The sequence below is a fragment of the Rhipicephalus microplus genome, chromosome 9 (assembly GCF_043290135.1).
Source record: "Rhipicephalus microplus isolate Deutch F79 chromosome 9, USDA_Rmic, whole genome shotgun sequence".
Classification (NCBI taxonomy): Eukaryota; Metazoa; Arthropoda; class Arachnida; order Ixodida; family Ixodidae; genus Rhipicephalus; species Rhipicephalus microplus.
Window position 1 is genome coordinate 16,127,758 of NC_134708.1, and position 13,811 is coordinate 16,141,568.

At 45.3% G+C, this 13,811-nt stretch overlaps 1 protein-coding gene and 1 long non-coding RNA gene across 2 annotated transcripts in view; one reads left to right on the forward strand and one right to left on the reverse strand.

Moving 5' to 3' along the window:
• Positions 1–12,083, reverse strand: part of LOC119164888 (B-cell receptor CD22-like) — a 45,033-nt gene extending 32,950 nt beyond the window's left edge. Inside the window, exon 1 of the mRNA XM_075873185.1 lies at positions 11,639–12,083. The gene's annotated coding sequence lies outside the window, so the exon portion shown is untranslated. The remainder of the gene's footprint in view (positions 1–11,638) is intronic.
• Positions 1–13,811, forward strand: part of LOC142771552 (uncharacterized) — a 116,161-nt gene that overhangs the window by 39,548 nt on the left and 62,802 nt on the right. The window lies entirely within an intron of this gene.

Sequence of the window (13,811 nt, forward strand, 5' to 3'; positions counted from 1 at the left end):
TGGATGGATGGATGGATGGATGGATGGATGGATGGATGTGGCTGTACCCTTTAGATCGGGCGGTGGCTAGCGCCACCAAGCCGTAATACTTAATGAACCCAAAACTATATTTATTTTTTTCTCCTTAAAAAGTGAATTTGAGGATTCGTACTTTGCAGTTAAGAGTTTAATTTTCACTCGTGCCTTGACTTTAGCCACCAATCAGATAACCTCCTTCTAGTTAGGTCTACTTGCTTAAAGTCTATTTTGCCCTCCCGGTCCCTAAACACCAGTGCTTTGAAAAACTCTGCGCCATCATGCTGAACTATAGGGTGAAGCCCTTTACAGAACATTATCAAGTGTTCGGCAGTTTCTTCTTCCTCTCCACACGCACTGCATACTGTGTCTACCCCTTCGTATTTGGCCCGATATATCTTGGTTCGCAGTACTCCCGTCCTTGCCTCAAACAGTAGAGAACTACCCCGAGTATTATCATAGATCCTTTCCTTGGCAATTTCCTGCTTAAAAGTTCGATAGATCTCTAGTGCGGACTTCTTAATCAAGCCCATTTTCCACATGTCAGTCTCCGTTTCCTTCACTTTCTTCTTAACCGATAGTTCTTTTTGGTTTGGCCACCTGCTGTTTTCTAAGTATTTACCAGTCAACTTCCTGGTTCGCTTCCTCCATTTTGTATCGACATTCTTCATGTACAAGTAGCTGAAAACCTTCCTAGCCCAACGCTCCTCCATTTCTCTCAATCGCTTCTCAAATTTTACAGGGGATGGTACTGCCACCTAGTGAACACTGCAAGAACTAAACTAGAGGTTTCTACATAGAGGGATGCACAGCCCACGCCTTAAGAAGCTTCGTTCCTAAAAGCATGCAGATACGTATACTATAAACAAGCGCTTCTTCGAGGGTCGCATCTCTGTACGCCTGGCGGCGCCCTGTTTCTAGCGTACGCCGCCACCACCGAAAACGTGTGCGTTAGATTAAGTTCCACAATGAACAAAAAGAAAGCCATAGAGTTAAACTTCAAACTTCATTAACATTGGCCAATTTCACGAGCAGACAGACTCAGTGGTAATCGCGCTCTCACGCGGACGTTAGATGAAGGTGGCGTGGGTACACTCTTGAAAAAAAAAGACAGTGCTACTTACTAACTTTGAGGTAGTAAATTGTTGTCACAACATTCACTACATAAGTAGTAACTGTAGGTAGTAGACCACAGACATTTACTACCTCTGGTTGCTAATAAGGCAGTATACGTCTGTTGTATACTACCTGCAGTTACTACTTAGGTAGTTAATGTTGTGACAACAATTTACTACCTCAAAATTAGTAAGTAGCACTGCCACTTTTTTAAAGAGTGTATACGTCCCACCTTGCGATATGCAGGACGCTTACACATGCTTCACTAGGCGGAAGCGTAAACAGAGAAAAGTTTTCCGGTAAGCTGGACGCAGCCTAACCTGAGGGTCGGCATCCTCGCTCAGGAAATGAAGGCTTAAGCGACGGCGTAGCTCACGCGATGGCAGAGGAGCGTTCCCCATCTCTGATGTCCCCTCTTCATCCGGCTTCTCATCGCTTGACAGCTTGCATCACCGGCTGCATCTTGATCTAGACATGCACCAAGCGCTCGTATGAGTCTTCCACAAGGAAGCTGAATTTTAATAACAGCAACGTTGCCTTTTTATGCCTCAGTTAATTGACTTACTCAAGCTTACAAAGCTGAGCACTTTGTCTCCAGCTCCACCCAACCGGACAAATAAGAAAGGTGTGCGTTTTCTGATTTCCTGCGCACCTTTCACGAAAGCCGGGCATGTGTACGAAAAAAAACGCTGCTTTCCAGCTACCCGCTCTGCCTGAGTTCATCCTGCGTTATCAAATTATTCAGACGTCACCCACCACGCAAAGACAACAACAAGGTGTAGACGCTCGAGTACTCAAAGTTGCAATATGCTCTCTCTTTTTGACAAGACAACCCTTCGCAAGTGACAGCGCAAGGTGTGCTCCCCAAAAGCTCGGGTTTCGAGGGGGTCTTTGACAAGAAGCCGGAAATAAACGAGCGTGGCTTCACTTCCTGTACGCCGCTTCCGAATTTTGAAGGCGCCGCGCAGGTGGGGGTTCATTTTAGGAACACTTTCGCACCTAAATCTACGCCTACGTAGTGTTTCGTTGAGGAACTTAATATTTTAATTGCAGCTCTAACTAAAGGAACCGGAAAATCTTACGTTTTGAACGCTTACTAAGTGGTTTGTTGGAGTTTGACCATGTGAGGATCATTAGAACGCGCTTATGTGCTGTTCAGACACATTCGCTTGCGAATAGTTAACAAGTACAGCACTCCAATTATCCTTGGATTATCATGCCTTGCAAGCGGCCTCTCAGTTTTCTGTCACGTTTTCAAAGTGTTGCTCTTCTTTGAATCGGAACATCTACTGGTACATACACGACCAAAATGTAATTTCCAAAGTCAATATTAAGTTGCAGTTTGAGCACAGCGTGATTTCTGGTCCGAGATAGCAAAAAAAAAAAAAAAGAGAAGGGAGAGAGAGAGACCATTCGCTAGAGAGAATGGTAAATCAGAGACAGCAAAGAATATAATACATTTGCAGGCATAGAGTCTACTGTCCTGACAATGGACATGAGGAATAACGTTAGTTATTTCTAGCCATGGCGTTACGGACGATTATTGATAATGATCATATTCCCTCCCTTTCTCCCTCACCTTCCAACACCAACGCCGTTCCTTGATTGGAAACACCGACTTCTCGCGCTACACAACCGTTCTGGCCATTCTGGCTATAGTGAATGTATGTATGTATGTATGTATGTATGTATGTATGTATGTATGTATGTATGTATGTATGTATGTATGTATGTATGTATGTATGTATGTATGTATGTATGTACGTTACCACCTATAGTTCCACCTTTGCCAGCGGCGCACTACTTCGTCCTTGCAAACATCCCACTACGCCCCATCACCGGTTCACCACTTCACCGACCATGAAGCGAATATTGTTGAGAAGTAGCCAATATAAAATGCAAGATGGTCGTGTACTTGTATCCAACTGGTTGTTAAGCAACCATAAATTCAGAGAAAGGCAGGGATGTCAACCAGAATTGTAGCATACGGTTTCCTACCCTGAACAAAGCAAAGGGGAAGAAAGGTGAGAAAGAAAGCAGAGAGAAAAGTAGGCGCTTGAAAGAGAGAGAGAGAGAGAAGGAATGTAGGAAAGGTAGGGAGGTTAGCTAGACTATGCGTCCAGTTTGCTACTCTACACATATGGAGAGGGAGAGGGGAGTAAAAGAGAGAGAAAAAGATAGACACGTGTCACATCACACACACAATGCCGAGTTTCACAGGTGATCCCTCAATGAAGTTGCTGAGAAGTATCTCAGGAGGGCTCGTGTGGATTTTTGTGCTGATGTGCTGCGTGACCAGGCTCCTAAGATCTTTGCTTCATTAAATGGCCGGTCATCAAGTCTATTCAAGGCACACTGGAGAGTCCGGCGATCTTCATCAAATTGGGCACAGAGGCACAAGAGATGCTCAATAGTCTCTATACAGTTGCAGCTTTCACACATGGATGAATCCACTATGCGAATGCGATGGCTGAATGACTTAGTAAACGCTAGCCCAGTCCACAGCCGGCGCAACATTGTAGCGTCACGTCGAGAAATCTTGGATGGCAGTTGTTTCCGGAGTAATGACTTAAGATGCTTAGGGCGATGACTGGAGTTAAGTGGAGAATTCCAGTGCGCAAGCGTGGCATTATGCGCGATGTGACGAAGTTCTCTAGCTGCGTCTACTTTTGACAAGGGTAGTAACAGTGTGGGCGCTCTATCGTGGGCCCATTGGGCAGCGTCGTCGGCGAGGTGGTTACCACTGATGCCACAGTGGCCCAGCAACCATTGTAAAACAATGTCGTGTCCTTGATCAGCAGCGCGATGAGAAATTTCATTAATACGATACACCATCTGGTGGTAGTTTCCACGTCGTAGACTTCGCACGTATTGAAGGGCTGCCTTGGAGTCACAGAAAATGGCCCATCTACTAGGGGATTCTTGCGTAACAAACTCCACAGCGGCTCTAAGAGCGGCGAGCTCGGACAACACCACCTAGACTTTTTTTCAGGCCTCCGCAAGCCTACGTGACGTCATCAGTGTGAGATCTGCCTGGAAGCTGGCTTCACTCAAATGACCGGCACACGTTCGCGTTTTGTCGTTCCGCGGCCCAGTTGCACTCGTAGCATTTTTCTTTTCTCAGAGATTTACACCTAGAAGCAGGCCCGTGGCCAGGGGGGAGGGGTTAGGAGGCCCCCTTCCCCCCACGAAATCCGGATGGAGGGGGCTGTTTTACTGAGAATAAATAGTGAAAATAGGGGTTTGTCAAGGACTTCAGCAGGTGCCAGTCGCGTCCATGCTCGCGTCCACGCGGTTCTTTGGTCGGCGTCCATCGGAAACCGATAGACGCGCGCTTTAGGTCCATGAGCATAGTTAGAGTTGCACCCCGGTGCACAGCAGCACCCAGGCATATTGCGTAGTTTACCCAACCATGCTCACACAGCACAAGAGAAAGAAAAAACAGCGTGAGCGGTAACAAAATGCAACTAGTCTACAACCACAACAGCCAGCAGAGCGAGCGAGCACGTAAGATCAATGTGGCCAGACGCACTGTCATGCGCTGCCAACTTCGCTCGGCTGTGCACAAAAATGTTTAAAACGTGAATAAATTAAGTAAATAAGTACATCATTTGAAAGATAATATTGCTAAGCTTTTTTTTGTTAGACAGTAGGTAATCATTTTCTACAGTTTGCCTACTGAAAACTTGTTTCGAAGCAAAAAAGATTGTCTGTCTATTTGGCGAACAGAATGCGCAAGCCATTCCGACCTCAGCCAGTCGAGCGTTGCTTTCTCACAGATCTCACAGCAGTGACGTCACGCTGACGAGACGGAGGCTTGCCGAGGCCTTGAAAAAAAATCTAGGTGGTGTTGGCTCGGATCCCGTAGATGTCGTGACGTGCAATGTCTTGAATTTGACGGTGAAAAAAAGAGAAAAAGAGTGGCGGTGCTATAGCCTATTCAATATGCCACTACCACGCATGAAGTTCAATAAGGCCTTGACTTATTTTCTCTGCAAAGACAGTTTGGGTCGGCTTTCAAGCACTGACTGTTCTGGCAAGGGTCTTTCGTCAAGGAGGGCTGACGCAGCTGCTAGCGGCAGTCTGTGCGTGCTGTAGCGAGGGCAGTGACACAGAACGTGCTCTATCGGCTCGTCACTGCCACAGTGCTCATAGGCAACCCATCAATTAAAGGCAAGAAGGCTGGCCAATGCTAGGCTTTTGCCAAACACAGGCTTTCTTTCTCGACGAATACATGCCGTTTGTAATGCAAATGCCTCTTCAGGAGTCTTACAAACTGAGGCCCCAAAATCGACACCTTGTAATACGATCGACGTTTCAAGGGCTAAGCTGTTTAAGCCCGGTGCAAGCCTGGTGTCGTAGACAGAAAAAAATGATGGGTGTGCGCCACAGGAAGCGGGTATATATCTGGCAACTTCTAGCATAGCAGCGCCGTGCATTTAATAGTATAGTACAGCAAAATGGTGTCAAAAGCAAGTGAGAGGCCGGAGAACGCATATGTAAGATCACAAGAATTGAGGAATGGGAAAAAAGGAGGAGGTATTACGGTAGGCTATAGCATGACCATGTACAGACGGATACACTGGTAAAGGGAACACCTGAGTAAGCAGCATTCTAAGATTTCGCTATCTTACGGAATCATGGCGGCTTAGATATGCATAAGGCTTCTGGTGGTTAAAAGTTCCCACTCCTCTTGACGGAATATCGACTTCCATGAAGAATGTTTCTTAATCCACTTGCTCTTAGGGGGCTAGAAATATTGATGGTGTGCACACGAGTGTTCCCTTTAACGGTGGACCATAGTGCACAGCAACGCATAGCAAGAGATTGAAAAGAAATACGAGATGGAGAAGGATGAGGCATGTAAGATAAAACAGCGAGAAATATCAAAGAAAGGAGGATATGAATATAGACGGAGATATAACTCAATCTGCGTCCCTCGAATTACAACGCTTGCATGCCAGCTCCGCTGCTTATTGTCGTATACTTCACAGGTGGAGATGAGGCTGCAGTTTCTTTTTACGCAAACATGGCTGTTCTATGCTAGGGTTGGGCGTTTCAAAAGTCGCCATTTATTGTTGCAGTTCGACGGCACACAAGTGCGTCGCAGCCGAAATGATACCATGGGATAATCCACCTGTCTGCAACAACGCATTCATTCTCCCAGACGTACGCTTGAAAATATTCTTTTCTTCTTTGCTTATTTATCTGTTCGACCCATCTCGGCATCTGACGGGAGCATCATAATGTACGCAACCATAGTTGTGAAAACACTCCTCCATTAAAAAAAGAGGCTTTAACGAACTGGTAACTGTTTACTTAATATTTCAGACCACTGTTAAAGCAAGCCGATTCGTCACACTCGTTTGGAGGACTAATTGTTTCAAACCCTGCTGTATTTGTAGGTACTGTTACTGGCCCCCGATAGGGGAATAGCACACCGCGTACGATGCAGATCTATTGAGAGTTCACATGTACGGTATTAGATAAGACTCGTAACGATTAGCAGCTTCAGTAGCCGAAAGACTATCAACGCTCCTGAACACGTGAAATTCATTAGGGCGTCGCGAAAGATAAGAAGCCATGGTTTGGCTAGGTTGCAGGCCAGAATGAATTGAGCAGTTTTAACGCCGGATCATGAATAGGGGGACTGCGTTGATATTCTTTCACGCAATATTTGCTTAATACTTCTCAGCTAGAGGATACTGGAAACAACAATAATGTTCTGCGTGTATTGGCGAAAAGGAATACAATGATTTGTTGATGGTTTTCTCGTGAAGAAATGATAAAGAAAAATATTCGACGTGCATTTTCCCATTCGCGTATAGCGAGACATTCTGACATGCACCGTTAAGAATGTAAGCTGGTAAAAAGGTAATAACAAGAGCATTAATAGTGGCCCACTTGACACATTTAAGACATTTCGCTAACATTGTCCCCTTGAAAGTAGTAAACGTTGTCGTTACTGCTTACCGTGTCAGGGCTATACTTGAGTACGTGGCATGTTAGTAAACGATACTCTAACGGCTGTTAGTAAGTTATACTTCTACCGGCTGCGGTGTGTGATTATGTAGTTGTGACACACATGTACGCATCATGACACACACCTATGTAAGCAGTGAGCTATAAAAACTGGCGCCGAAGCATCAAATGTGAGCCCATGGCTGTGGTTAGTTCCCTACTGTAATGTGTGATATCCCAAAATATGAGGCTATGGATACATGCCCTTTGCGTTGCTGTTAGTGTGGGTGCCATATAGACGCCTTGCGCGCTCTTGCGTGCCTGTGTGCATATGTATTGTTATCTGAGTGCAGCATTAGATTGTGTATTAGGTTGTTATCAACCAACTACCTCAAAGTTACTACCTCGAAGTTCTTATTACCTCAGAGTTTGCAATCGCCGCTACTACATTGAAAGGGGCATTAAAGAGAAACAAATATTTTGGTTTTAATTCAGTATTAGCTTCTTAAAACACTAAATACAGAAATTTAATTATCAGACATTTATTAGTAGCGGAGGAAATGAAGGTCCAGATTTCACGTTTTAAATTTGGAGCCCAATTCTCCGCGCGTGACATCCCGGATTTCAAAGTGTATTTATCGTGTTTTGGCACCATTTTCTGCACAAAAGGTTCTCAAACTTGGTGAGCTAAATGCATGGCCTCTTCAGAGGACAGTTAACTTCCTTTTCACTAATTAGTATCTATGTATGCCTTAGTAGGTACCATCAAAAATTTGACGTCACGGCGAATGGTGCGGAAAGTTCAAGGGGGTGGTGCCACGCACATTTTTCCCCCGCGTTTTCTTACATACTAAGCGTCTTTTCACTGCAAGAGTGGTGCTTTTGGTATCGCTAAATAGTTATTTACCCATACAAGAAAAATCGCTTCGCTTTATAGTGTCATTTTAGGTGTGAGGACTTATTGGTGTGGCCGCTGACTCACGCAAACGTGAGATGAGAAGACGCTGGGCTGCAGAATACAAACAACTGGAAGCGCAGCAGAAGAATAAAGTAAAAAAAAAGTATGTTCTTTTGCCAGCCACAAGATGTTGGGGTAGTAAGATGTTATGGTTGCGAAGAGGTAAAGTGCTGCTGTAATGTTTGACGAAGGCTATACCGGTCTTATTGACCACCTGTGACGTCAAACATGGGACTGTTTCCACGTCGATGACAACAAAGAACTGCATCCATTAGAGGTGGACGAGCAACGTAAGGTGAGCAACATATAAAAAACTATACCTTTCGATAATGAGACCTCTTTGGCCGAGCTGTTCGCTTGACTTCTCCAAACGTTGACTCAGTGAAATGTTTTTTTTTTTTTCGGTTAGTGGGTCTTGTCTTGGGAAATCGCCTCTGATGGAAGCGTTCACGGTAAGTCTGGACAAGTTAGCTTGGTGAAATATTGACCGTAGTCCAAACCTCCCTTTGTTTCTCCAATGTTCGTTTATGTAGAAACTTGAACCTCAATAAAAACAAAGAAGTCCTTGTTGACGAGAGTTCTCGACCGGTGAAGGTAGTTCTTGCGCTATTGTAGTTACGACGAAAGAGCGCCGGCCATCGAATGAGTTAAGGATACACGACTATAGCCTAACTAGCAAACCCACTCCTAGATCGGGAATCGTGCCGTATATAAAGGGAGTCACGCTACAAGTATATGCGTGTGCATCGAGGTGCGTACTACTACTACTGTTTCGTATCGACTGGCCGGACCTCTCGTCAATAACGTTGTTTGACTTTGTGCCATCTATCAAGACATTGCTTTACTTGTGAAGCTAATCGCAAAAAATAAAGAAGAAAGGTTGGTTGAGCTTTCAAGTCTTCATATTGTCTCGTTTCCTGGTCGCTTCAACTGCACTCTTACGTGACAATGAACGAATCCGTGTATCACGCAGTGCTTCGGCTATTCGATATCGCTCTTGAAACATTTGTTTCGGAAAGGCTGCTTTATTGAATTTAACTTTAACCAGATCTCACTGATTTCGCTTTACTTACGTGCAAAGAAACCAGGAAGCACCATCAAAGATTGTGCAGCGGGAGTGAGTGTATACATTGTGAGGCTAAAACTATATCACGACTTCGAACAGGAGATATCAGATGAAACGCAGTCGTTGTTGATTAAACTACGGCATTTACCGCTAACCTGTGTATTTAAAGTGCGCGTTAAAGCTGAGAACTTACCATGACTGCTGATCATCACTGCTGTACGATAAATAAGACAAAATTTTCCACAGCGCATCGTATCTGCCCGCGTTTGTGTTTTGCCTTCACTCAGACGTCTTCTCACCCAGTGAAATGAACTTAGACTGTGGAATGGCGACAGGAGGGAAAATAAATGCAGGCATAGGTTAACCAGTAGAGGGCGACTGGTATGCTACCCTACACTGGGAACATGGATAAGAGAAAGCTGAAAAGAGGAAGAGAGTGCGCACGTCACAGTCATCCTAACATTATTATTCTATAACTGCTGGTCCAAGTTCATTGCTTTCAAGAAGCTGAGAACTGCTTTCATCGCCTTCAGTCGCGATGACTTCTCTGGACGACATTCTAGAATGGTGTCCGCCATCATTGGTTTGCAATATATGCGAGCTAGCGCAGCTGCAAGTAATTTTCTCGGCGCATTGTAGCGACAACAGTCACAGGAGATGTGCTGTAATGTCTCCTCGCTACCACACTTGTCCCAGAAGAGGGTGACAGTCGTTTCAATACGAAGTGAGCGTGACTTTGTGAAAGCCACTGTTAAAGTGCTTAAGTCAGCGCGTGGTCAAAAGCTGACCCGCAGGTCGCGGGTTCGAATCCCGGCTGCGGCGGCTGCATTTCCGATGGAGGCGGAAATGTTGTAGGCCTGTGTGCTCAGATGTGGGTGCACGTTAAAGAACCCCAGGTGGTCAAAATTTCCGGAGCCCTCCACTACGGCGTCTCTCATAATCATATGGTGGTTTTGGAACGGTAAACCCCACATATCAATCAATCAACGTGATCAGAAAGCAAGATGATTATCTTGCTTTCTGTCTCTCTTTTTTGGAATAAGTCAATACGTGAGCAACAATGAAAGGCAGAATGTTAATCGCCACCAAGCCCACTTGCACTAAGCAGAAACAAGTACCGCATGGTTCGTTCGTTTTTTCAACTAGAGCATATTTCTACGTCATATTGTGCAAGCGTAGCGTTATACTGTACAAGCATAAACTAATCCAGATCGCATATGATGCAATATTCTGGCTCAGGTTTTTGCAAATGTCTTTCAGCAAAAAAAGAGAGGAGCTAACTTTTAACATTAATTTTTCACGCAATGAGCTATAACCATCGCTCTTAATTTAACTTAATGTATTTCCAACAACAAACGCAAGCGCGTCTGCTGCAACCACGTAAGTATATAAACAACGGTGGTGAAAGAAAACTTTAGTACCCCAAGATGGTTGCAATGAACCTTGAGCTAAATTCAAGGCCTTACTGCAGAACATTTGCCATTCGTATATGCGCAACTTCTGTGTCTCGCAATACTAATTCACTTGTTATGTTTCCATATTGCGTCTTATTACACCTCGATTGACACAGGGCATATTATAGTCCATCGCTAAGCTCAGTAAGAGGAATACAGAACGTCTCTCTTATACAGAAAGAAATAGTGAATAGGACGTTTCGATGCCCAGCAAAAATGAGAAGCACCTTTATGCGTGAACGTAAAAAGAAAAATCGCCAATTGGCGGCCTTAAAGAACTCATGCAATACAATCGCCAGCTCAGACTTAGGAGTCTATTATTCGTTTCAGTTTTTTGAGAATATCGGATTAAGAAAGGTGCACTGTTTAATTGAAAGTGGTTTCTTAGATACGACTGTTTAGTTCAATAGTGCCTCTATGTCGAAATTTTCACGCCATCAGCTTCATTAGCGACATCAAACAAAGCGTGATTTAAAAATAAATTTGACGAAGAGTGTTTTGATCTCTGTCGCTGTTGGATGATTTTTTTTTCTGAAACATGAAATAACTACATGAAACGTAACAAAAGAAAGAAGACGAACCACAAGAAAATTACGCTTCTAACGCGGCCGAGAACCACCGCACTTGGAGATAATAAATAGCCATGTTGAACTATTCAGCATTTGATAATATCCGATGTTTAACGGGACGATACCATGATGTGATTATTACAAACGCTGTGTTCAAGGGCTCCAGAATGTTCGACCAGCTGGTGTTCTTTAACGCGCAATAACATCTCTCTGTGCGTTTCCATAGTAACCATGGTCACCTCTGAAAACGGTGACCAAGGTTCCTCGCAGGATGGTGTAAGCGACACAGGCCTTCCACCCGAACCTGGAACTTGACGCCGGAGCAAGTGCATGTGATCAGGCTTGAATGGATCTACTCTGATACGACCAGTGCGGGCTCCCAACTCACTCTAGATCGACCGGGGAAATACTTATTCACCACAAAACAGCAAAAGATACTGCTCCGAATTGACCAGTGAAAAACGCTATTAATCTTGGTCTACTCCCAACGAGCACTCACCTGCTACGAAGAGGTCAACGCGAGACTCCGTCAACGCTAGGCCGGCGGAAGTGACGTTGTCGCGGTAGGTGACGTTGCACACGTAGCTTCCGCTGTCGCAGCGCTGCAAACGGTTGAGCCGCAATGCAGGCGGGTCGCTTAGCAACGAGAAGAACGCCCTTCCCGACCACAATGGCTGCTTCCAGTGCGTTCCGTCCACCAAGCCGGTAGTTCCTGCCGCCGCCGTGGGGGTCGACCGATCTGGCGCTTCGATCGCGTACGCCCTCTTTGCTTGCAGGTGGCCGTTCGTGGTGTAAGGTGAGCCGCCATATTCTTGGTACGCGTGGGTGGCCACGTGATACCAGACGGCTGTGATTGGTTCGCGGGTCGCCGTGTCGATGGGGCACGGAAGTGATGTCGATTCCCCTTCGAGGACGCTCAGACGAATGGGTGCGTTTGGGCTGCCCTCGTCTGCAAGACAAAGAAATGCAGGATAATGTAAGAAGCTGCCTCAGTCAGGTTTCAAGTTTTCGACTGTCACATTTTCGACCACGCAATTACACATTTTATGTCTGGCTGCGCATATTTGTTATCTAGGATGCGCATGCAGAACGATAGCAATAGTTTTCTTGCGCTGACACAACAGCTGGTGATCACTGAACACCACCAGGTGGCATTTCCACAGCCGCCCACTGTCGACGTCGGGAGAGCCCTGCTAAAACGTAAGATCATACAGCTGTCCCCACTAAAGAAGGAAAAAAAACAAAGCGATATACCGAAGCAGGACGCAGCTCTCTACTTTCATGCCACACAGCCCATTAATTTCGGACAACACGACTACATAGTGGCTTCTACCAAATCTCGCGAAATGTGCTCGACAGAATTGCTGAGTTTCACCTCTAGGGCACCCCAAATTCTGCGTGCCTGATAAGATAATGATGTCATTGAGAACATCAGAAAAAAACAAGTAAAAAGGAAAAAAGCGAGTGTGGCACTTTCGCTGATACGAGACACTTCCGCCGCATCTAAATTGGGCATTGCATTACCTTTGGCGCGGTGTTTTACGTATATTTTAGTTTTCCGCCATGCTCTCGCAAAATCTCGCATTACCTCTTCAAGGTGCGTAATGGCTCCCTGGAGGCCCTCTGCATTTCCTCACCTTGTCGTGTTGCTTTCCCTTTCTCTTTATGTTTTCTCGCGCAAGATTTGCCGTGGCTCCCATGTTCTTTTGCTATTTTCTACTGACCCTAACCGACTGCAGCAGCTCGTGGTAAGCCATACAACAGGCTTTGCCATTGTGGCTGTTGTGATAACAGAGGAAGACGTGATTGCTGTGCCGGTCACCAATCATGCTTATTTCCTGACACAACAGATCGATGATTATGCCGGCTCATCTAGAGAAGTGAGCGTATGGCGTGTGATGGGCGGTATGGCAGCGGCATTTACTGCATTTCAGCTTTTTTATGGCACCAATCGGGGGTAATATTGTATGAAATAATCGTTTCAATCTTGCAGTTTCGAAACCTTGCTCAGTGTATATGAAGATGCGCAGTACCGAGAGTTTAAATTATTCGCAATAAATGGCGTGCCAGCTGGCGCGGCAGGGCATGGAAAGGACCGATTCATAGCCGCCCCAATAAGCCGAGACTAACTCCTGAAAGTTCCTTTTTCTTCCTTTTGTTCTCTATCCGTAAAGCCTATTGCCCAGCATGTGTTTACGAGTGGTTTGTGGGAAGGAAGTCTATTGTTACCAACTTGATGATAAATTATCGCCTTCGTCATCAGAGTCTCGGTTCACACGGACCCACCCTTCTTGAGGGATTCGTTCGTGAACCGGACTGTCTAGGTTTATGCCTGATTCGGAATTCGCGACGTACTGCAGCTATTCAACGAACTGCGGCCGTTGTGACCGATCGCCTTTTCTCTGCATTAGGTGGCGTGTGAGCAGTACTCCCCCTTTCTCCCTATTAATTTTCATCTCTCTAGTACACATTCCTTTATCGGTTGGTTTCACATCCATGAACGCCGCAGGCACAAGACACTGTATACATATAAAACGCAGTCCAAAGGGCACCCATGTTCTGACCAATAATGCGATGCGTAAAGTGTAGTAACGTAACCGTCAAAATTAACAGAAGGGGCAGGCACGGGAACATATGAAATGTTTACACATAAAACCATACGCGTTCTCAGG